Source organism: Colobus angolensis, unplaced genomic scaffold (genome assembly GCF_000951035.1).
Source record: "Colobus angolensis palliatus isolate OR3802 unplaced genomic scaffold, Cang.pa_1.0 Scaffold493, whole genome shotgun sequence".
Classification (NCBI taxonomy): Eukaryota; Metazoa; Chordata; class Mammalia; order Primates; family Cercopithecidae; genus Colobus; species Colobus angolensis.
The window spans coordinates 893,134-916,982 of NW_012118410.1; the positions used below are offsets into that span (position 1 = coordinate 893,134).

Sequence of the window (23,849 nt, forward strand, 5' to 3'; positions counted from 1 at the left end):
AACATAAAAGGATGCTCTTTTCAGCATAACCTATAAAAGGGACAATTCAAAGGAATCTAAACGTGATTATAAAAGTTCTTACGTATCTACTACAGCATCAGATCTAGTCACTTAAAGTGATACAGAAAATACTTTTATACTGATAAGAGACAATATTCACAATATAGAGCCAAATAATAAAATGCAAGTTCTGAGAGTACAATACTATTTCTTTAGAACAGTGTACAAATAAACCAACAAACAAAAATAGTAGAAGGGCACATAGCAAAATATAAATGATGATTATGCATTAGTGTTGGATCATAGGTAGCCCTTGTTTCTTTTGTAGTTTTTCTGTTTTTAAAATTATCTGCAATGAACATACATTCCTTTTGTAACTATTTTAAAAAGATGTTATTAAAATACAAAAATAAAATTTACAGTTTATTCCATTTCAACTATGCTTATACAAGCATGATTGAAACTTCAGCCTCATATCAGGGCTAACGTCAGAAAATTCAGTCTTCTGATTATTGATTTGCTGCAATCATAAATGATTGGTAAGTTTTAGAAGATGACAAGACAAAATAGGATCAAAATATTCAGAGGGACTGGTACATTAGCCAAGACTTCACAATTCTAGCCTTGCCATCAACTGAGATGGCAAAACATGAATAAGAAACACCTTGTACATGGCTGATAAATATTTGCTAATTTTTGATAAACTTTGATAATTTAAAAAATTTCTACTCCACTTACATTACTGAACACATTACATAATTTATTCTGAAAAAAGAAAAAAATTAAAACTATCAATAATGTTTACATTATGAAAATTTCTATCTCTTCAATGCTATACTTTAATCTCATATGTTAGTAAAGGATTTGTGTTCAAGATTATAAATAAAAGAGGCATCTTTAATGTAACCTGTCTTTGTGGCATTCTCTGAAGTGGGATGTGGCCTTAAGTGTTCATAGCTTTGGGACTTTAACAAAATGTAATGATCTGCTCTGATGTATTTATTTTTATCAGATGTAGAGTATGGAAATCTGACATTTTCATGAGCATAATTACAATGACAATGCATATTCTTATTTGAAGTTTTAAAATGTGGAGGCAAATAATTAGGTTTAAAGAAGAGGAAAGAGAGTGTGTGCTAGGGAGTGCACACTGCGTCTTAGATACTTAGGAGTATTCAAATATGCCTTATAACCTAATGGAATCATTGGATTAAAACTGATCCAGGATGATGTGCAATTTGTGATATCTTCTTATTCATTCTGGGAAAAGTCTGATGGGTTGCCTTTTATTTTGGAGAGCCCCCTCACTCTCCAAGTGAGGTGTGGCTGCACTTGCACCTGGAATGCACACGTGGAAGGCCCTCTTGACAAAAGTCCAGGAAGCGCCTTAATGGATCATGGTTAGTGTTCCACAGTGTGAGTCACTGGCGTTTCGAAGCAGCATCAATTTGGCCATAATATGTTTCCATGGTTTCCACAGTTATCACTGTCTGCCTGGATAATGAGTACCGATAAAATATGACCTCACTGGATTATAGCAGGGGAAGAATCTGAAGAACACTCTTTTTATAGTTTCTTTTCTTATAAACCACTTGACTGATTCCCTTTCTAAGGCTATCCTAGAATTTACTGTACTGTGCAGTATGAGGTAATTGGCTTTCAGGATTTCAGAAGGATTCTGTGCTGCAATCAGATCAATATTGTGTGTTTTGCCTGTGTTCTCAGAAGAAAGGAGTATCTGTCTTGGAACTAGAGTAAGGGGGAGAAAACCCAGAAGACAATAACTGATTGAGAGTGGCATAAACAAGAAAATGCCGATTACTGCCAATGTCCATGAAATGCATAAAATATACAAAAATTTGCATCTGTTATGGATTATAACAGATGAAGCTGTTAAGTAATAGTAAAAAAAATAATTGTAATACAAGTAATCTACATTGGAGAGACTTGGAGAGTAGACACACTGCATTCAACCCTCAGCTGCTCAGAGCAAGGGTAGATGATAGAAGGAGAAGGGGCAGCTTTTCATGCTGCAATAGTTTAAGAGTCACTCAGTCGTCAGGGTGCAGTGACTCACACCTGTAATCCTGGCACTCTGGGAAGCCAAGCTGGCTGGATAACTTGAGGTCAGGAGTTTGAGACCAGCCTGACCCACATTAGTGAAACCCGATCTCTACCCAAAATTCAAAAATTAGCTGGGCAAGGTGGCGCGTGCCTGTAATCCCAGCTACTCAGGAGGCTGAGGCAGGAGAATTGCTTGAATCTGGGAGGCAGTGGTTGCAGTGAGCCGAGATTGTGCCACTGTGCTCCAGCCTGGGCAACAGAGTGAGACTCCGTCTCAAAAAAAGTGTCACTCAGTCACATGTTGGGTCATGTAAGTGGCTCAACAACTACTTTTGTTTTCTGCGCCGCTTACATGGCCTTGTCATTGATAGGATTTCCTATTCTGAACTTCCCTTTCACAAAAAGGAAAATTTCCCATGATTGGAAGAAGGGGCTTGTTCCCTGCAACACCTACCCAGGTGCCACCTCCTCCAATGCATCCCCCTCCAATATATCCCCCTCCAATGCATCCCCCTCCAATGTATCCCCCTCCAATGCATCCCCCTCCAATGCACCCCCCTCTCATTCTCTGCTCTCCTGCACCTGGCTTGACTAGCTGCTGCCCCTTGGCTTCTCTTGTTGGGAAGGGGTTTTACCAATGAGTTTTTTGGTGCCTGTCCTGGCAGGTGAAAGTGACATAATTTTGTTGTCATGAAGGACAGCGAAACCTCAAGCACTGAGCAGGGCAGTACAGCAAGTCCAGTCCCTGATCCTCCCAGGGGCAGTACAGCTTGGCAGCAGACACCCTTACTACTTGAATTTTTACTGCTGATGAGGCCTGAGTCATGCATAGAAAGTCCCTGACAAAAAGCCACGGGGATGTGTTTTTTCTGAGTGTTGGGAAAGCCTCTCTAGCAACCACTGATGACAATTGTTGGGAGCCAAGTTTATTATTTTTTTTTTTTTCAGAGAGAGAGAGGGAGGCAGAGAGAGAAAAGAAAAGAGGAGAGACGAGAAGAGAGAGAAAAGATATCAAGATTTAAGAACTGAGCAGAGAGCACGATGGCTCACACCTATAATCCTAGCACTCTGGGACACTGAAGCAGAAGGATTGCTTGAGCCCAGGAGTTTGAGACCAGCCTGGATAACATAGTGAGACCACATCTCCACAAATTCAAAAGTGGCTGGGCATGTTGGCACACACCTGTGGTCCCAGCTACTTGGGAGGTTGAGGTGGAAGGATCACTTGAGCCTAGGAGGTTCAGTGCAGTGAGCCATGATCATGCCACTGAACTCCAGTCTGGTCAACAGAGTCAGACCCCATCTCAAAAACAAAACAAAACTCAACAGAGGTTGCACAGTGACTATGAAAACTCCTGGCTATTCGTATTCAGAAATCCTAGAGAACAAAGGTGGAGAGTCCCAGAATAGGGAAGCCATCTTGATCTGAAATTTTCCAAACATGTTTTTCTAGATAGAGAGCTCTGGTGATGGCCAAATTTTTTTTTTATCACTTGCTAGTTGTGAACCTTGAGCAACTTACTTGGCACCTTTCAATTACAGTTTCTCATCTGTAAAACGCAAATAATAATGATTCCTACCACACAGTAGTGAAGCTTAAACAAGATAACACATCTGATATGTGGCATAAGGTAGAAACTCAATAAATGTCATTTATCAGTACTATGATTTCAGGGAAACAGAATCTTTTCTAATTACTATACATGTTCTTGCTGTTATATGGATAGGCTGCTTTTATTCAGAAAGAAATAACCTTCATGAAGTGCTTTTATTTCTCTAGGGGCTATTAAAATGTCTAATCCTATTATAAAGACTTTTGCTTTCAGCCTGACAGACACACTCAGAAATGGAATGGACTCTCGGGCAGATAGGCTATGGATTTAATGACATCAGGTACATAATGAAGCCCACTTTGGGCAGATCAGAAAATACCCTCTGCCTTGTCTAAACCACATGGCAAGTCCAAATCAAGCAAGCTACACAGCCAAGAAATAATTTCTGGGCTCTTGGGTCTGTTTTCATTAAGTCTTTATCAATAATGTATTGAATATTTATTGAGTTCCATATGGGAAATGTTACATGCTAGTTGCTTTGGGACTACATAAGCATACACAGTGTGGTGATCCCCAGGGACATAGGTATAATAAGAAAAATAATACATGAGAAAATAGCCACAATAAAAGTAAATATGAACACTGCTACAAGAGTTATGTGAACACAGGAGCTCAAACACTTTTACTTTTTTCCACAAAAGATGTGTGGATTTTTGCTGAATAATTATGCATTGAAGATAAAGGACCTCAAGGAGGAGCCGATGGCATAAACAAAAGTGTAAAGATGCTAAAAGTAATTTCAGTAATAATAAAAATAGCAGACTTACATTTTATACTATGTGCTGGGTAAAATACGTATGCATCAGATCGAATTGACCTAGCACATAGATAAGTGCTAGGTAAAATATATGCATACAATATATATGCAAATATAAATATATATTTATATCAACTGGATGCTAGAGAATGTGTTGTAAGGTAGGCAAAGGATTAAGCCACAGAGTAAGCTGTGGTAAAAAAAAGGATTTCAAAGTCTTCTGTGATGTCAGAACTCCCTACCAGGAATAAAGAGTTTTCTGGAATGGGGGTGACCTTCTGGCTGTGGCACCTGGTGACTGGTCTGGGATTAAGTACTTCACAACCATCCTCTGAGGGATGTAGTGAACGCACTGGTATGTCCACTTTGCAGGTGATCAGAATGAGGCACAGGAGTTGAGAGTGATGAAACCGGGGTGTTTAGTCCATTTCAGAGCTGGAATGAGTATACAAATCGTGCTTGGCTGACTTCCAGTGCTGTTCCATTCTCATATCCAGGTTCTTACCCTGTGGCTCTGCAATACTTCATGTTGTTGATTTTAGAGTGAAACAGACAAAACTTTTATGTCCAAAGATCACTGCAACAGATTACAATAAGTGATAGCAAGCCCAGTATACTAGAGCTACTTGAACTGCATGTAAATTGCAGAAATGATAGTGGTTGAGATTGTCTAATATTTACTTGCAGGGAGTGATAGAGGTTGCTTTAAAGGACTCAGAAGAATCCAAGAATCTGAGTGTTCATAATTAATCAGACGTATAATTCCAAAAGTGGGAGAAGATTTGAGACCATCTTATTTCTTTATTTTACTAGTGAGGAAACCAAAACTCAAAAGAGATTAGATGAATTGCCAAAGCCATACAGAGAGTGAGTGGGGCAGGCCCATGTCTCTTTACCCTTGGGCCAATGGGGGCTACAGGCCTGGGCAATTGGTCTTCTAGAAGAAGCATTCAAAGTTACAACAGATGAGATGGGAACTAGACAGGTGGGTTGAGCACAGCCCTCTGTGTGCAGAGGGGAAGCTGGTTCTATAAACGAACTCCAGAACATTTGCTAGAATAGGGATACAAATATAAAATCATAAGGCATCCTACCTCCCCTCTAAGATACTCCCTCTAATTTTACAAAATTCCTCTCACAATGAGGAAGTAGAAAATGGTAAGCAGCCTTCAGTGTGCTTGATTTTTCAACCCGGTGTGAGAGAGACATCAACAAATTTTATAAGATTTAAATGGGATTGATTGGATTAAGTTCTCCACTAAGAAAAATTGGGTGTTGTGTGTCACATGTTAAAATCTGGCTTCAGGAAGAATGAGATCATGTGCTTTACTGGAACATGGATGGAGCTGAAGGCCGTCGTCCTTAGCAAACTGATGCAGGAACAGAAAACCAAATACTGCATGTTCTCATTTCTAAGTGGGAGCTAAACGGTGAGAACACAGGGACACAAAGAGGGGAACAACAGACACTGGGGCCTATGTGAGGATGGAGGATGGGTGGAGGGAGAGGATCAGAAAAAAATAACTGTTGTGTACTGGGTTTAGTATCTGGGTGACAAAATAATCTGTACAATAAACCTCTGTGACACAGTTTACCTATATAACAAACCTGCATATGTACCCCTGAACCTAAAATAAAATTTAAAAAATAAATAAAATTTGGTTTTAGAAAGTAAGGTTATGGCTCAGGAACACCAGAGAATATGATAGTAAAAGTTCATACTTGTAAAACTTAGGGAATAAAAAGGATTCCGAGGCTAAAGAAAATCTTTAAAAACGTCTGATCTATTAAACTGTTAAGTTAGAAAATTCCTAGTCTACTCTTACTGGAGAAAATAAATAATTTTTCTCAGGTCACAACATAGGAACAGAGACTAGAGCAAAGACATGATCCAGAGATATTTCCACCCTTCACTGTAAGAAATGTGTGCAAAGCAAAAGAATGCCAGGTGTCACTGGGCATTGAGTGGAGCAGGATCCTTTCCTAGTGTGCTATCTTCTATGATGAGGTTTTTTGGAGTGGGGATTCTTGATTCTGCATAGGGTGATCCAAAGCTTGGTGATACCTAGGTAGGTTGAAGAGACACTTAACTGTTCTGGGAAAAGAGTAGACCAGGACCTTCTGCTACTTGAAGGCTTCCCTCTCTGTGCCCGAGGGAAAAAAAAAAAAAAATGGTGCGGAATCCTTGGGGTTTCCAGGAAGCAAGGAACTGAGGACTGAACTTTGCGTTTGAAGTTGGGATAGTTTGTATCTGGATGACTTAAGGATCTCTTGGCAAGAATGGAAACCAAGTCTCCCAAGGAGAAACCTACAAGAAGGAATGGGGTCAATTGCCCTGGTGACTTTGGTGCAACCAAAAGTCTTTGAGTGTTAGCCAGGGAGGGCTGGTTCAGATTCCGCAGATTCCGTTTCTAGCAGTAGAGCCTGGTGTCAGCATCAGCAACTAGTACACTGACCAGATTTTCAAGTTGTTTCTCTCTCCAACCGGCTGCCTAGTGTTCTTGTACAGAATGAACCCTTTGGAATGAATAAGTCCATAGTGTTCTTGGACAAGGCAGTAAGAAGGAACCTGAATAAAGTTATACTGGATATTTTCTAAAAACCAAACTGTGGGAACTGAAAAATTAAGTGAGAGGGGAGGCATACAAGAGAAAGAGATGTGATTTTATTTAAACTACAAGCTGAAAAACGTGACCCATCCTGGCTGCCTATGAATATCATTAGTTCTATTAATCTGTGGATTTATTGTGAGATTCTCTAATTCAATATTTGGAGGTGCTCGTGGACTTGAAATGTGTTGGTCAATGCTGCGTTGAAATGGGCAGTCTGGGAAGAATACTATGGGAGAAATACGAGGATCTCTGTGACTCTCCAGGGAGCAGCCTCTGGAGGGGAATTCTTGCTCCTTTTCCACAGATATTAGCATATTTTAGAGGAGACTGTTTTCAAACAAAAATGACAGAAAGGACCCCTTTGTAACATGAGCCTTTCTTTCATGCAAATAAGCCTACCTGTGACCTAGGAGTTAAGAGCTGCCTTTATGATGATTTTCCCTGGACTTCACAAATGACACCCCTTTTGAGTGGTTCAGTTTGAGTGTTAACAGAAACCTATGTGTAAGTGACACGTATCCACAAATATCATGTTGTCTAGTTAGAAGATAAATATATACAAGGTAATTAAGGTCACAGGGGAAATGTAATAAAAGTCCAATCATTTTGGCAAATATGTTACATCTAAACGGCATTTGCTTTTTCTGCTCTATGGTTTAGGCCCCGTGAAGATGATTTGGGGTGTCATCTCTTCCCTGGCTAATTTATGTGCCCAGAGAATATGCGTCTACTCTGACCTCACCTGCTAACTTGCAAAGTGGGTTTTCTATTCCCAGAAGTTCAGTGCTGGGTGCAGAATGGCTTTGTGACTTAGAGGTGGATAAACCAGTTGGTTTTCTTCACTCCCATGTTAACCTCTGCTCAGCATTTTCTAGAGATGCTGCCTAAAAGTCTAAGATAACTAAAGATGTAACTGATAGGTTTTCTCTGTTCTTTCTTAAATAATCACCTTTTTGGTGGCTGTGTTTGTTCATAACTTAGAACCATTCAATAAGTTAAGTGAGTATGTGGGGGTAAATGAAATCTCATTCATGGAAATGAACTTGAAACATTGAAATATTAAATCAATGATACATCTATCTAGACAAAAACACTCTGCAAACCAACTAAAGTTTTGAGCTTCTCATTGACTAGATCCATTTCATTTTAACTGTGCTTTTCATGTCAGCAATGCAACTTAATCCAAATGCCTGAATGGTTCTTCCTCCTGGGTGTGTTGCAAACTGTATCAAGTTTCTGATACCCAGACCAGAATACTCAAGAATCTCCAAACACAGTTCTTTTATGCTCTCCATGACTTGTGCTATGTCATTTCATTTAATACATATATTTATATTCAGAAAATTTAGCTATATATGCTGTGACTCCTTAGAAGACCTAAAGACCTGATGACCCCTGCAACCTAAACAGGCACTAAACACTGCTATGTTGTAGCATGCAGGATCTGCAGTGACAGAAAAGTCCCAGGTTATCTTTTGTGACCAAGATCACATACATTTTGACCTTTGTCCCATATATTGGCTACGCCTTATGCCAAATTTGGGGCTCTGAAGGTCGGCTCCATCACCTGGTCAGCCTCAGGACCATATCACAGGATGATGAAGCCAAGACATACGTCAGGACCACCAGTTCTCATAGTGTTGGCTCTGCACACTCATGCTACACGATTTAAATAAAACACAGAAATTCATCCCCTCTTCCCAGGAGTTGAACTTCTGCAGCTGGCAGAGACTCCCTGCATGTTTTCTGGGAAGAGCTCATGGACATAAGAATTCATTCTGTGGAGCATAACCAGGCTTTTAGCCTCCGTCCCACACACAGCTGCACATGCTGTAGTAGGGGAGAGGCCAAGGACGTTGTCTGGAAAGGTGTAGGGCCAAGCACAGAGTCCTTGGGCTGCGTCCTGGACCCACGCTAATCATTCCACCCCCAGGTAATTGTGGGATAATGTGTTCCCTTCTTCATAGGCAAAGCAGGTTATGGAAATTATTTTGTAAAAAGTACCTGGGAGTGTTGCCAAGCTCATTTTTGGTTCATTATACCATCTATTATTAATACATTATCACATAATGATCGTATGGTCTGATCTTTCCCTCATGCACACTATGGTGGTTTTTCTCTGCTCGTGTGTGTGTAGACAGTGTAACTGGATCATGGTTTATGCTGAGCTTAAAATTTGATCTTCTGAATAGCAGCAGAAAGACTCTTTCTGGTGAATGCAGGTCTTCTGAGCAATTATTGACTGACTTTGTCATTAGACACCCCTTTCAGAAGGTACAAAAAAAGAAAAAGAAAATTACTATTGTGAAGTGAAGTCTGAACAACTGGGAAGAAATGCCAAGATGAAATGAAATGCTAAAGGTAAATGAATGGGAAGTACCTGGGGAGACGGTAACCACGTTAATCATAGCAAACTGGGATGAAAAGAGAGAATAACACAATATAGAGATTTTTTTTTTAATTGTTAGAGGAAAAGATAGGTCCAATAGCATGACTAGAGGCTTTGAAGAGTAAAGATGGCTCAAAAGAGACGAAATTCTCAAAGCATTCTAATTGTACAATCCTAGCTCACCTTCATAAGAGGACAGTTTAAGAAATGGGCAGCAGGAGGGGGCTTGCTGTCTATTTTTAGAAAGATTTTGGCCAAAAAAAGGAAGTGTCAGTGCAAAAAGAAGAGTCAGTTTTTACAGACACATGAGGGGTAGTGTTTTCCAAAAAGACCGAAATGTGACACAATTTTATTCACTTTTGTAACTCTAGCACCCACTATAAGGGCTAGGTCCCCCAAATGTCTTCCATCGATTCTGTTGTTTGGAGAATTTGCTCCCAGGTTCGTATGAGAAGGTATAGCTGACATTATATGGTATCTGGGATTTGCTTCCAAACAATCCAGGGAGGAGAAAGACGGGGTGAGGGTAATGATGAAATAAGATTGACCACAATTTGATATATTTACACTGGGTGATAAATACTAAGGCATTCATTACTATACTGTATCTACCCTTGTATGTTTGAAATTTTCCGAAATAAAAATAAAAATAAAAACAGATCTCTCAATTTAAAACAAAATGTTGTAGTTTGCCAAAAAAAAAAAATTCCACTTGAAATATACAAATGCAGATCTTTAAAAAAGAAACTCACAGGAACAGAAACAGTGAAACCCTTAGGAAAAGGCTAATTGAATTGAAACACAAGTGACACATTTGATCTGCAGTGGAGCAAAGGGGCAAATCTGTGACTCTGGAAAGTTATTCTGGTGCTCTATTTTATGGCTGACTTTCAGTCAAAGGGCATGGGTGTCACAGGGAGCTCAGTGTTTTCTGGGTTGCTACATGGGAACCAATCAACCAAAGTTATTCAACGGTATGTGTTTACTGAAAATAAAAACACTTTTTCTTCACTTGGAGCTATGGAACTGTACAACAGGCTGTTCTCAAGGTTTTAGACAGACCAGGTGTGGATGAATACACTAGTAGAAGCTTGATGGCCACCTGACAGGGATGCTGCAAAGAGAATTTCTGTATCACTGGGAGGCTGAACTAAATGACCTTGAAACTCCCTTCCCACTGGATGATGCCCTAATTCTGCAATGAGATGATCCTTCCTGTTTAGGCACATACTCGTAACTCTTGCAGGAGGCATGCCATTTGTCACACATCATGAGTACTTGATTTGAAAGAAAAAGAAAACTTGATTTTCAAATAAAAGCTAATATAGTCCTTCACCAGCTAAAACTTAAAGACTCAAATTATTAATGCTAAATAACTAGTTTTAGTAAATTGGGCTTTAATCCATGTGAATTGAATTCCTAGAAAGTGTAAGGTGTTTGGATAGTAAAGGAGGCCAGGGCCTTTGCAAGTGCTGAGTGCTTGGATGGGTTTGGTGCCTCAAGCCTCTCTCCTCCCTTTCCTGGGAGCTGCCCATGATGTGCTGCTCTTGAGTTGTTCTTCTGGCATGGAGAACAGCTGCAAAGGTTTGGATACCCACCTTGTAGAGCCATTTTTTAACTTAAAGCAACATATCACCAATCCCAGTGATTTTTCCTTAAGCTTTATTTCTAACTGCAGTACAAAGATTTATTTTTCTAAAAAAAAAAAAAAGAAAAAAGAAAAAGAATTATTATGTCAGCAAACAAATGGGCTGAGGGTTGAGGTGAGCATTCTGAAATGACACGGTATAACCAGTGCAGCTATTCTGGTAATTCCAGAGGGAAACTAAGCCCAGTTTGGTCTATATCAGGGTAGTATCTCATGGCCTCAGACTGAAGGTACCCACTCTTCAGGACCTTAGTTAGCCTTGCAATAAATGATTAGGAAGGATATGGTGCTAGCCCTCCAAAGATCTGGAAGGGACTCCATTCTGTCCCATGATATTATTACCCTTTCTCTGTTTCTTCTCCAGTTGTCAGTGACATGAATCTTTGCTCCCTTCTTCGTGGAATATTTCTGATCTAATAGCCCCTACATTTCAAAAGATGAACATAAACATGACATGAGGATTACAGGAAAGCTGGATTGCTCTGCAGTGAGGGAAATATGGAAAGGCCTTTCCCACCAAGCAGTAGGCCAAATTGTAACAGTAAGATGTATTTGAAATAGAATGGTTCATAGATCAGAGATGATGCTGACTTTTTTAAAGCGTGAAAATGTTCCTTCTGCAGAATAAGACTCAAAAGAGGAACATGAATAATTTGATATTTATTTATTATGTTATGATCTGCTTTAATAATTATGTATATGAATAGTGTGTGTGTATATATATATGTATAGATGATACAGCAATATGATTCTTTAAAAGGCTACATATTTAATATGCTTTCACTCTTAGCTCAGAGCAAAGCTGGTTTGTTCCTGCAGATAAATCATCCCCAGCTCTGGAGTTCTATAGAGTTGACTTTAAATAGTCACTTGGTCTCAGATTTTGCTGGATTTCCAGTGTGATAGATGAAAGGATGTTGCACTTGTTACTCAACTGCATCTCCTCTTTTCCATTTCAGGCCATACATTTCCATTAATTAATGCACACTGTCGTTAGCTCCGTCTTCCATGTTCTTTAATCATTTCAGCACCTGATTCACAATTTTACTTCCCACACCACCTCTGACAACATCCTTGTACTGGTCAAGTTTGAGTTTTCTGGCACCTTACCATTTAACACGTAACACCCTGTGTTTGTAAATATATTTTTATCTCCCTGCACATCGAAGTACAACTTGGCATTTCCCATACAGAAACCATAACGACGCACTGCAAATAACTCAAGCTTCACAAATATTTGCTCTGACCTATTGTGTGGCAGGGCAATTTTAATCCTAGATTCACCATCATTACCATTCCCATCACCTTTAATCCTCTCTAGAGTCCAGCATCTACCAAGGCTGTGCTAGTGAAATGTAATCAGGATGAGAAGAAAATGCACTTTTATTTTCGGAAAATTCATGAGAAATTGGCAGGAAGTTAATCGGAGTGCGACACGCCTGCTCATCCCTTTGTCTCTGCCACAGAGGCCAGATCACTATGAGGGTTCTGCTGTTCTTGCCAGCCTTCAAGCAATCAACGGCTCTTGTCCAGCAGTGGCTCAAACTCCTGGCCATTCACCCCAGGGACAGCAGCCAGTGGAGGAAGCAGTGATTGTTATTTACTTTTCATTGGCAGGTGGTGACCAGATGGGTATAAATGAGCTGTGGAAAAAGAGAATTCATGGCCAAAAATGGTGGTGCTCTCTGTCCAAAAACTAAGGCCCCATGACTGTGAATGAAGCTGGAGGACAGGTAGGAACAGGTAATGGAAGTTATTTCCAAATCTCTGTTCCCATTTAGACTTTGAATGTTTTGAGTGTTTCATTAAATAGTGTTACAAGTCCGCTAAGATTCCACATAAACGTTTAGCCAGCCAACAGTTAAGTCTGTACCTCCCAAGGCAAGTGATGAATGTTGAGATTATAATTGTGAATGGTACAATCTCAAGGTCTAGGTGAAGTACAATGTTGAACAGAAAAGGACTGAAAAAGGAAAAGAAGACATTTCCAGAAGGTGCCAAAGTAGGGCTCCAGGCCAATTTGTTGAAGGCCAATTTGTTAAAATTAACTTGATGAATGACCAATTTACTGACTCATTGAGGGTTTTTGCTTATGTTTTAGTTTAATTCTTACCCCTGCTTCTGAACATGACCCTGCCCCTGTAACAAAATAGTCAGGGCCAACTTCAGAGACAGGGACAGGGAAAGTATAGGGTGAAGATGAAAAGAAAACCTTCTAAACATCCTTACAATTTCACAAATTGGAAATTTGACAAATTGTTTTTCAGTCAATTGACTTGCTTCCTCAACGCACAGCTATCTTCTAATTATCTTCTAATTGATTTCTAGCACAGGTTCCTGCTGCTTTCACATGCAGTTAAAATAAGGAGGGATTACATTCCCAAGAGCACACACATATACACACCACAAGGTGACATGTGCACACCTGTATCCACAACCCCCTTCGTGGGTTTCTGTCCAAGGTAAAGAAAGCCTTCTCAAAAGTCATCCCCTTCCTTCATGCTACGATCTTACCTTATGTTAGGCTACCATGGGAAAAAAAACATCACCAGAATTCTGGTGCTCAGACTTTCAGAGCATGGTAGGTCTTTTAGTCATCAAAATTGAGTAATCAAATTGAAGACTAATCCAACTTGGATCTCCTCTCTAATTTTCTTGGCTGTAAATCTATTCAGGCTGCTGTTAAAAAAACAAAAACAGAAACAAAAAAACATACATGGAGTGGCTTATAAACAACAGAAAATTATTTCTCACGGATCTGGAGGCTGGGAAGTTTAAAATGAAGGTGCTGGAAGAATTGATGTCAGGTGAGGGCTCACTTCCTGGTTCATAGACAGCTGTCTTCTCACTGTGTCCTCAGCCAGTAGCTGGCAAGGGAGCACTGGGGGACCTCTTTTAGAAGGGCACTAATCCCATGCATGGGGGCTCCACTCTTGTGATCTAATTATTTCCCAGACTTACCTCCTGATACCATCACATTGAAGACTAGATTTCAGCGTATGGATTTTCAGAGAACACAAATAGTCCACTGTAGATCGGGAGTGCCTATAAAATCATTGGTCTATGCAAGGGACATTGTTTCATCAAGTCTTAAATATTTTCAGTGCTACACTCTGCCGCTACAGTTCCCTGGTTTCTTTAGCTGTTACTCGTATTCTTTGTTGCTTGTATCAGAATTGGAGACCTTTGAAAAGATCCTTAAAGGAGTCTGAAAAATTCAAGAGAAAAAGACACAGGAATGCAAATTAGAACAACAGTAAAATACTATTTGCAACCTATAACATTGTCAAAGCACATGAAAAGGAACTCTATTGGTATTGGCTCCTAACCATTGGTGAAAATGCAAATTGGCTCAGTGCTTCTGGAATAACATTTGCAAACACATGCTGAGTAGCTTTAAATATCCATTGATCTTCAATTTTTCTTCTAGGGATTTTTCCCAAGGAAATAGAAATGTATGTAAAAGTTATCCTAGTGATGTTTACAACAGAAAAATAGAAAAAAATAGTGAAAATAGCTTTAATATCCATCCTTATTAAATTAACTGAATATATTGTTACATTTATATGACATATAATAAATACCATGCAAATATTTAAAATTATCAAAATATTTTAAGTAAAGAAAACAATAGATTGTTAATCTATGTATAATACTATAACACTTTCTAGTATAGCATATAGCATGTTAGAAAAAGATCCTTACTTGATATACTAAATTAAATGATAACAATTATTACTTGGCTAAGAGATTGTAAATGTAGTTTATGCTTTTTCTTCTAGATCTATGTTTTCCAGATTTTTGAGTAAATATGTCTTCAATGAAGGGAGCCTCGTTCTGAATTCTTATAATTCTTTTAAAAATAATTTCATAATTTTTCTTGTATAATTTTGTTATACAAAATTAAGAAAGCAAAGGGATTAAAAAAGCAGCCTTATTTTCCTACCAGAAAGAATCCCATTGTACCTTTTCTCTCCCTGTTAAGCACAAATCTTCTCTAGAATATAGAAATATTCTAGAGATCACTGATGCATTTGAGGGAAATTGAAAACAAAACAAAACACAACAAACAGAAGCCTTAAACAGTAAAATAACAGCAAGCTGAAACTGATTTAAGACAATCAAATAACATCGTTTCCTGTTCATTCTCTAAACACAAGCTTTCTCTCGCTTTGATAGGTACAATTAATCCGGGAAGGGATTGGTGTCCTCTCCTCTTCCCTCCTTCCGTCCCTTTCTCCCTGGCCCCCTTTTAAAAGCAAGTTGCATTGAGCACAGCAGGGAGGTCTGATGGGAGGCACTGGTGGGGCTCCCTGCTGCAGGATGAGAGGATGAAACGCACAGCAGGGGAACAGACACAATGAGCATCAAACCCGTAGCACCGGGAAGGCATAGAGGGGCTGTTCAGGAAAGAGTGCCTATGATGACTATTATTATTTAGTCTTAAAAAAAAAAAAAAAAAATCAGGGCAACCCCTTTTGGAAAACAAACAGCAGCACTGAACCGGTGTCACTGGGTTAACAGGCAGCTGCCAGCGCACGCAGCGGCAAGTCAACCAGAAACTCAACTAAGTAGTTTCCAGGATTTCATGGGAAGGATGATGATTCCTGAGAGTCTGTGCTCCCCTCTAGGGAAATGGGCCACTTGGGCCCTAGATGTGCGGGTCTTTTCCGGACTCAGGCCTGCGTCAGCATCCTTGGCCCCGGAGACTGCGCCCTCATCATTGCATAAGAGTCTGTGCGGCCTCGCAGCTCGCGCGCTTGTCATCGGCGCCCCCTGCTGGACACATAGAGAAATGGCGCCTTCGCAGCCATCTCCTTGCCCCAGGCTGTCTCCACTTTTAGGACGTTCTTTTCTCCCTGTGCCACCATGACAGGGAAATTTTCTACAGAGAAGGAAAAGAAAGGAACCTTACCTTCGGAGCACAAAGCATACCCTGGAGCCCCAGCCAATATATGATTTCCATGGAAGGAAGGGCTGATTCTCAGCAGTTTGTTCACACGGGCTCCAGTTGTGCACCTGCAGGACGGAGAGGCCAGGCCTCAGTCTGACCAAGCAGAGAAGGGACCAGATAGGATTTCTCAGTGCGTGGAGGAATGTGAAGGGGTAGCACTTGCAGTCTTCTCATGCTTTTAACTCTACATCCTGTCACAGAAGCAGAAAGACCCGGAGAAGGCCGGGATGTCCTAAATTTCCTTCTTTTCTACTTACTAATTAAACATCCCAGCAAACTGCCTGTCACATCTCTAGAATTACATCGGCCTCCCTTGAGGTGTAAGCTGTTACCCTTACCTTGCCATACAAATTTTAGAGATATTCAGACCTGCCTCAAAATCTTCTCTGCCCAAGCGTTAGAACTCCTGAGCTTGGGTGGGCAATAGCCTCACAGTTTCTCAAACCACCATGCATGCTCCCTAGACAAAGGTGGAACCATTCTTGTTCAGCTGAGAGAAAGTTAGTCATGCTACCGTCTTCTCTTTGCTCAGTTTGAGTCAGATGTGCCACATCTCTCGCCTGAGCAGCGGCTAAGTTTGTGGTCAATGGGGATGAGCAGAGATGGAAGGGCTGTCAGTCCTGTGCAGGCCAAGGGATCAGGCCTGTTGGGAGGTTCACCTAAGAGCAGTCCCTCTGAAGTGTTCAGGAAGGCCTTGCTTTTAAACCTCATCTTCTCATCGTTCTCAATCTTAGCTGCACTTTTGAATCACCCAAGGAGCTTTCAAAAATCACTGATGCTGGCCGGGCATGGTGCTCACGCTTGTAATCCCAGCACTTTGGGAGGTCAAGGCGAGTGGATCACCTGAAGTCAGGAGTTTGAGATCAGCCTGGCCAACATGGTGAAACCCCGTCTCTACTAAAAATACAAAAATTAGCCGAGCGTGGTGGCAGGTGCCTGTAATCCCAGTTACTCAGGAGACTGAGGCAAGAGAATCACTTGAACCTGGGAGGCGGAAGTTGCAGTGAGCCGAGATCACACCATTGCATTCCAGCCTGGGGAACAAGAGTGAGACGTGTCTCAAAAATAAATAAATAAATAAATAAATAAATAAATAAATAAATAAATAAATAAATAAATTTAAATAAAAATCACCGATGCTCAGGCACTGCCCTAGATTCATTCATTTGGAATCTCTGGAGATGGGGCCAGGGCACTGCATCTGTTTTTTTTTTTTTTTTTTAAGATTCTCAGATGACTAAAATCATCAGCCAAGATTGAGAACCACTGCCTGCATCTGTCTCCCCAGCTTGTAGGGTGTGAACTTAAACAAAGTAGGAGCTCATTAATGTTCGATGAATGAATGAGTGAGTGAATAGATAAATAAGTGAATGAAGACTGGGAAGGGCAAAAACAGATGAATAGTCATTTATGACAAATAGGAAAAAATTGTGATAAATGAATTAATTACTAACTAAAAGTGAGCCACACAATAATAGCAGTCACCAAACTAGAGGTGAACCACTCAGTGGATAGGCTGAAGGGGATGGGCCAGTATCCAACATTGATGGGAAAAGGCCTCAAAGGGACCTGTGTTTATTGTTGGAATTGGTCTGGTAAAATCCTCCCTTTGGAAGACAGCAGGAAGGGAGGAGGCAGACAATGGGGAAGTAGTTGAACTCACGTAACTGACTAAGAAGAGGATGGCAGTGTTGCCTATGTTTCAGGGAGTCAGGCCCACAGGGGCCCCTGCTGTGCACACAGAGCATATGGAACTCAGAGTGCCCTGGGATGACTGAGGCAGAGACCAAGTTGCCATGTACTTGGAGAAGGTAGGACACAAACCCACCAAAGAGGCTCAGGAACAAGAATACTTATGTGAGAAGTCTAGACAAGTCCAGTCTCTTGCCCTAACTAGAAGATGAACTCTTTGAGACCAGAAATAATATCTTTCTCAGACCTTTTCTGCAAAGTTTCTCTTTCTCCAAGTATACGGGAAGGGACTAGCTTCTAAAATAAGTATAAGCAAGAAGGGAACCAACAGAAAAATTAAGGACAGTGTATTAGTCAGGGTTCTCTAGAGGGACAGGAATAATAGGGTAGATGTATATATGAAAGGGAGTTTATTAAGGAGTATTGACTCACATGATCACAAGGTGAAATCCCACAATAGGCCATCTGCAAGCTGAGGAGCAAGGAAGCGAGTCCAAGTCCCCAAACCTCAAAAGTAGGGAAGCTGACAGTACAGCCTTCAGTCTGTGGCTGAAAGCCTGAGAGCCCCTGGCAAACCACTGGTATAAGTCCAACAGTCCAAAAGCTGAAGAACCTGGAGTCTGATGTTCGAGGGCAGAAAGCATCCAGCATGGGAGAAAGATGAAGGCCGGAAGACTCAGTAAGTCAAGTCCTTCCATGTTCCTCTGTCTGCTTTTATCCTAGCTGCACTGGCAGCTTATTTGATGGTGCCCACCCAGATTGAGGGTGGGTCAGCCTCTCCCAGTGCACTGACTCAAATGTTAATTTCCTTTGGCAACACCCTCACAGACACACCCAGGAACTTTGCATCCTTCAGTCCAATCAAGTTGACACTCAAATATTAACCATCACAGACAGAATGCAAATTCAATAAGTTTGCAAATTGGTATAAGATTCATACAGTGAGAGGTGGCAACCATCTGGGCCAGGATATGGCTGGAAAGAAGCCAAGTGGTTAAGTCATGCCCAGAAGAAAAATCAGTCACAGGGCAGGACTAGGTTGGCTCTCAAGGAATTGTATCTCCAGGGTTTCAGCTCATCAATTTTCACAAACAACTAATATGATTTCTTTCCTCATTGTTAGAGTCTCCATATTCAAAATAGAATTAGTAACAGAGTTTCTCTCCAAAGCTGGCACAAAGAAATGTATTTTATTGCCCACTACACAATGGTTTGCTTTATAATTCTAAAGATTCAAATCTCTCCCTAGCTAACATTTCAAATGCAGCTGGTTTGCTTACTGCTTTGGAGTTGTCAGCTAAAAGCCAAAGTTCTGGGAGAGTTATTTTTCTACCCTGGGGGAGGCAGGAGACTTCTGGTGATACTCACACATGTCCTTTAATTTGCCAAAAATTAGTAGCTTGGTTCAGCCTAATTATTACATAATTCCTCCATTGTTATAATACAAATTATGAATGCTCATATGATGCGAAGCATCTTCCTTCCCCTAGCATTGGAGGCCCAAGAGACCCAGGGGATGTTGGAAGCACAGTTGGATTTCTCCCTAGTTTCTGGTTACACATCTTTCCTAACTTGTTGGTTACTTTTTAAAAATTCCTCTTGAATTAGGTCCAGAGTGACAGATGAATCTGGAGAAAGAGTGAAGGGTTAGAGGCTGGTACACATGTCATCCAGTACTGGTGCCCTCTGGCCAACTAGATGGTCAAAGCTCTCCTGTGAGATGTTAGTTGTGAATCTTTGGTGGTCCTTGACCAGCAGCTCCCTGGAAGTGGGAAAGGTGTATTGCCTGTCATCTGGCAGTTGGGTATGACACCCAGCTCAGCCATTGGACTCACAGTACTCCACCCATCTCTTAGCAGCTGCTGTGAACTACATGTCTATGTTCCCCCAGAATTATCTTCCCAGTATGATGGTATTTGCAGGTAGGGCTTTTGGGAAGGAATTATGTCATGAAGGTAGAGTCCTCGTGAATGGGATTAGTGTCCTTATAAAAGAGATGGATGAATGAATGACTGAAAAAAATGTGCATGCTCCCTCCCTCTCTCTCTCTAATATGCCAAGTAAAAGATACAGAAAGACAAAAACTCTATGGTGTTATTCATACATTGAATCTAAAAAAGTCAAACTCACAGAAACAGAAAGCAGAAGGTGGTTGCCAGGAATGCTGGGGGTCTGAAGGAAATGGGGAGATGTCTGTTAATGGCTACAAATTTTTTCAGATATAAGATGAATAAGTTCTAGAGGCCTAATATATACCATGGTGACTATAGTTAAGGTAAAATCGAAATTTTCTAGGAGAGTAGATCTTAAGTATTCTCATCACAGATTTTAAAAGGGTAACCAAGAGAGGTGATGGACATGTTAATTCACTTCATTGTGACAATCACTTGGTGATGTGGTTTGGATCTGTGTCCCCACCAAACCTCATGTCAAATTGTAGTCCCCAATGTTGGAGGTGGAGCCTGGTGGGAGGTAATTGGATCATGGGGGCAGATTCTCATGAATGATTTAGCACCATCCCCTTGGTGCTGTTCTTGTGGTGATGTATTAGTTCGTTCTCATGCTGCTAATAAAGACATTTCAGAGACTGGGTAATTTACAAAGGAAAGAGGTTTAATGGACCCACAGTTCCACATGTCTGGGGAGGTCTCACAATGATGGCAGAAGATGATGAGGGAAGAGCAAAGTCACGTCTTATATGGCAGTAGGCCAGAGAGCTTGTCCTGGGGAACTTTCATTTATAAAACCATCTGATCTTATGAGATTTATTCATCATCATGAGAATAGTATGGGGGAAACTGCCCCCATGATTCAATCAGTCTACCCAGCCCCACTCTTGACATGTGGGGATTATTACAATTCAAGGTGATGTTTGGGTGGAGACACAGCCAAACCATATCAGACGTGAGTGAGTTCTCATGAGATCTGGTTGTTTAAAAGTGTGCAGCACTTCCCACCCCCATCTCTCTCTTGCTCCTGCTCCTGCCATGTGAGGTGCCTTGCTCCCCCGTTGCCTTCCACCATGACTGGAAGTTTCCTGAGGCTTCCCCAGCCGCAAAAGCCGCCGTGCTTCCTGTACAGCCTGCAGAATCATGAGTCAATTAAACTTCTTTTTTAATGTAAATTACCCAGTCTCAGTTATTTCTTTATAGCAATGGCGGAATGGACTAATACACTTGGCAATGTACATGTATATCAAAACATCACATTGTACACTTTAAATATATATAGTGTTTGCCAATGATAACTCAGTAAAGCTGGAAAAAATAAAATGTGAATGAAGTCAAATGAATAGAGAGGTAAAAGAAGCAGACACAAGAGAGTTTGCCTCCTTGCTCTCCCTCTCTGCTCTCCACTGTGTGAGGATGCAATGAAAAGATGGCCATCTGAAAACCAGAAAGCAGGTCCTCACCAGACATCCGATCTGCTGGCACCTCTATCATCTTGATTTCTCAGCATCTAGAACTGGGAGAAATAAATTTCTGTGGTTCAAGTCACACAGTCTGTGTGGTATTTTGTTATAGTCGCCCAAGTTGACTAACACAGGGTCATATTGTGGCTCCAGGCATTTCCCATGAGTGAGTCTTTTTTCTAGATTATGTCAAGTCAACTCCTCACTGTGTTCACACTTCTGAAAATCTCAGTCCTTTTCCCTGTTGAGGTGAGAGGAACCTTGCTCTTTAATGCCTCTCATTCTGCTATGTGGGGCTTGTGCACATGACCTCTCACCTTTTGACTTTTCAGATATCTCTCACAATTTAGTCTATATGTTCTCCATATTCCAGAACATACAGGCCAGACTCTCTGAAGAGTTTCCTTCAAACCCCTCTCACCTGGGCTTAAGCAGCGGGGTGGGGGCAAATGCATTCATCCCTTTCCCTGTGTTGTGAGGATTCAGACAACACAAAAACTAACTTCAGATAAGTTCTCCAGACCTTTCTACCTTATTTCTCATACAAGTTGCAAGGGAGGTCTAGCACCTCACTTTAGAATATCAAGGGTGCTTGGCACCTACTGTAATTAAAAAATATTTCTATAATTATTTTATACTCCTCCCTTTAAGAAGTAGAGTCTAATTCCCTTAACTTTGAGTATAGACCGGTCTTGGTAAATTGCTTTTAGCAAAGAGAATATAAAGGAAATGATGTATGAGACTTCTAAAATTAGCTGGTAAAAGGCCTTTTGACTTCTTGATTGCTCTCTTTTTCTATTTTAGATCATTTGTTCCAGGAGAAGCCAGATGCCATGTCTTGAGGACAGTCAACCCTCTGGGGAGGTTCCTATGGTAAGGAACCAAGGCTCCTGGCAATAGCCTCTGAGTGAGCCACCTTGAGAATGGATTGTCCAGCCGCAGTCAAACTTTCAGAGATGACTGTAGCCCCTGCCAATGTCTTCACCACAACCTCATGAGATCACAAGCTACAACTACTCAGTTAAGTTATTCCAAAATTCCTGACTCACAGAAATTGAGATATAGGAGAGGTCACAGTTAAGATCTTGATGTTCTATCTTCACCCATAATATAGGAACTTCACCTTTTGAGAAGCACCAGGGAGAGCTAGCTGCCTGTGCCTGGTGGAAGCTGCCCATGCCCCACTGATACCCCACAGTACTTCCTGTTCTGCTCAGTACTCCTGCTTCTTTCTGCAAACAACTGTGATTCTCCACCTGGGAGCTTCCTCTGACCACAGGAGCCTGCTCACCTGAATGGGATACCCCAGCAGTACTGGTGAGTTACAGCTTCCAGGAGCAGCTCTCCTCCAGCAAAGGAAAGGGTTGGCAGAAAAGTACTTCAGCTGCCTCCGCTAGTGTGTGGGACAATGTTAAGACATGCTCCACACAGTAATGCAGGGGTCTCAGCAAGATGGAGTCCCAATTGTCCACAGTAGTAACTGGCCAGTAGTTGCCTGCATTGACTTTCTTCCCTGCTGTGCCTTTCTTCCCACTCTCCTGCCAGTGCTTCCTGGAATCATCTCCCTCATCAATCATTTGTTCCAAAATTCTGTCTGAGTCTGTTTCTGAGGAAACCCAACCTGAGTCATCATCCCTCTTCCCCCCGTCACACTCTCTTCACTGGGGGAGGATGGATTGAGTTGACTGGCAAATTTTAGAGAAGGAGTTTGCATTGGAGTGCGTGACTCAGCTGAGGTTGGGCTGTGTTTTTTCAGAGAGAAGTACATTCAGATTCAATGTGTATCCTGTCTTCAGGAAGCCCCATGGTCTGTTCATCTTAGCATGATTACTAAGCTACACTCTGCCCTTTCAAGGGGAAGGCCTGAGATTTGCAGTTGGCAAGCTCAGTGGAAGCTGGATGTTTTATGTAACCTGATTGTGGATATAGATCAATCCATGCTTTTCAATTCAGTCCTCTCTCTAATAAACTGCTCTTATGAACCCCATTTGTCTAATTCTTATCTATTTTCTGAAGTTGTTTTAGTGTTCAGTAAAGAACAGCATTTTTTAAAATTTGTGATCTAAAACTTCAAGTACATGTAAAACATAGGAGGAACAAAAACTCTAATATATAAGCCATTTCAAATGACCTACAGGATTCATTGTAGAACATTATGCCTATCAGCAGGTTTTTATTTATAAAAGGAAGACTCAATAATCTTCAGTAAAGGATCATGTTAACTGTCTCAGGTAACCAAGGCCTATAAAAAACTGAAAGGGGAAAATCATTAACATGACAAGAAACAAGTGTGTAAGTCATGCACATTTGCATCTAACGCTGTTAGCATAACTCTGGTTCATAGTTCTGGAATGATGTCAGGATTTTTAGCTTCATGAAATGAAACATTTCTTTTCTTGGTGTGATTTTTTTTTTTTTTTTTTCCGCACAAAGAAAAGTCCTGAGTCACAAGCTTCTGAGTATTTTTTAGTCAAGATGGTGTTTAGCATTTACTTTTTAGCTGCATTAAGCTAAATTCTACTGCACTCCCACACATCCCCACTACCATTTCCTCCCGATCACCAAGTAATTAGAAATGATAGATAAATGGATAAGAAGTTTTTTAAAATAAAAAGAATGTTGCCCACTCAAAATTTATATTTTCTTTGAAAGAAATGGAACAGAAACACACAGTAGAAACTAGAGTGGAATCTGTGGACATATTGGCT

The 23,849-nt window shown here is 40.8% G+C and overlaps 2 long non-coding RNA genes across 2 annotated transcripts in view; both read left to right on the forward strand.

Moving 5' to 3' along the window:
• Positions 1 to 11,660, forward strand: part of LOC105524246 — a 163,453-nt gene extending 151,793 nt beyond the window's left edge. The window contains exons 3-4 of the long non-coding RNA XR_001003725.1: positions 9,188 to 9,320; positions 11,448 to 11,660. This is a non-coding gene — a long non-coding RNA (uncharacterized LOC105524246). The remainder of the gene's footprint in view (positions 1 to 9,187; positions 9,321 to 11,447) is intronic.
• A 10,609-nt stretch (positions 11,661 to 22,269) lies between these two features.
• Positions 22,270 to 23,126, forward strand: LOC105524247. Its single transcript, XR_001003726.1, has 2 exons — positions 22,270 to 22,458; positions 22,687 to 23,126. It is a non-coding gene; the product is annotated as an uncharacterized LOC105524247 (long non-coding RNA).
• Positions 23,127 to 23,849: the final 723 nt, after the last annotated feature.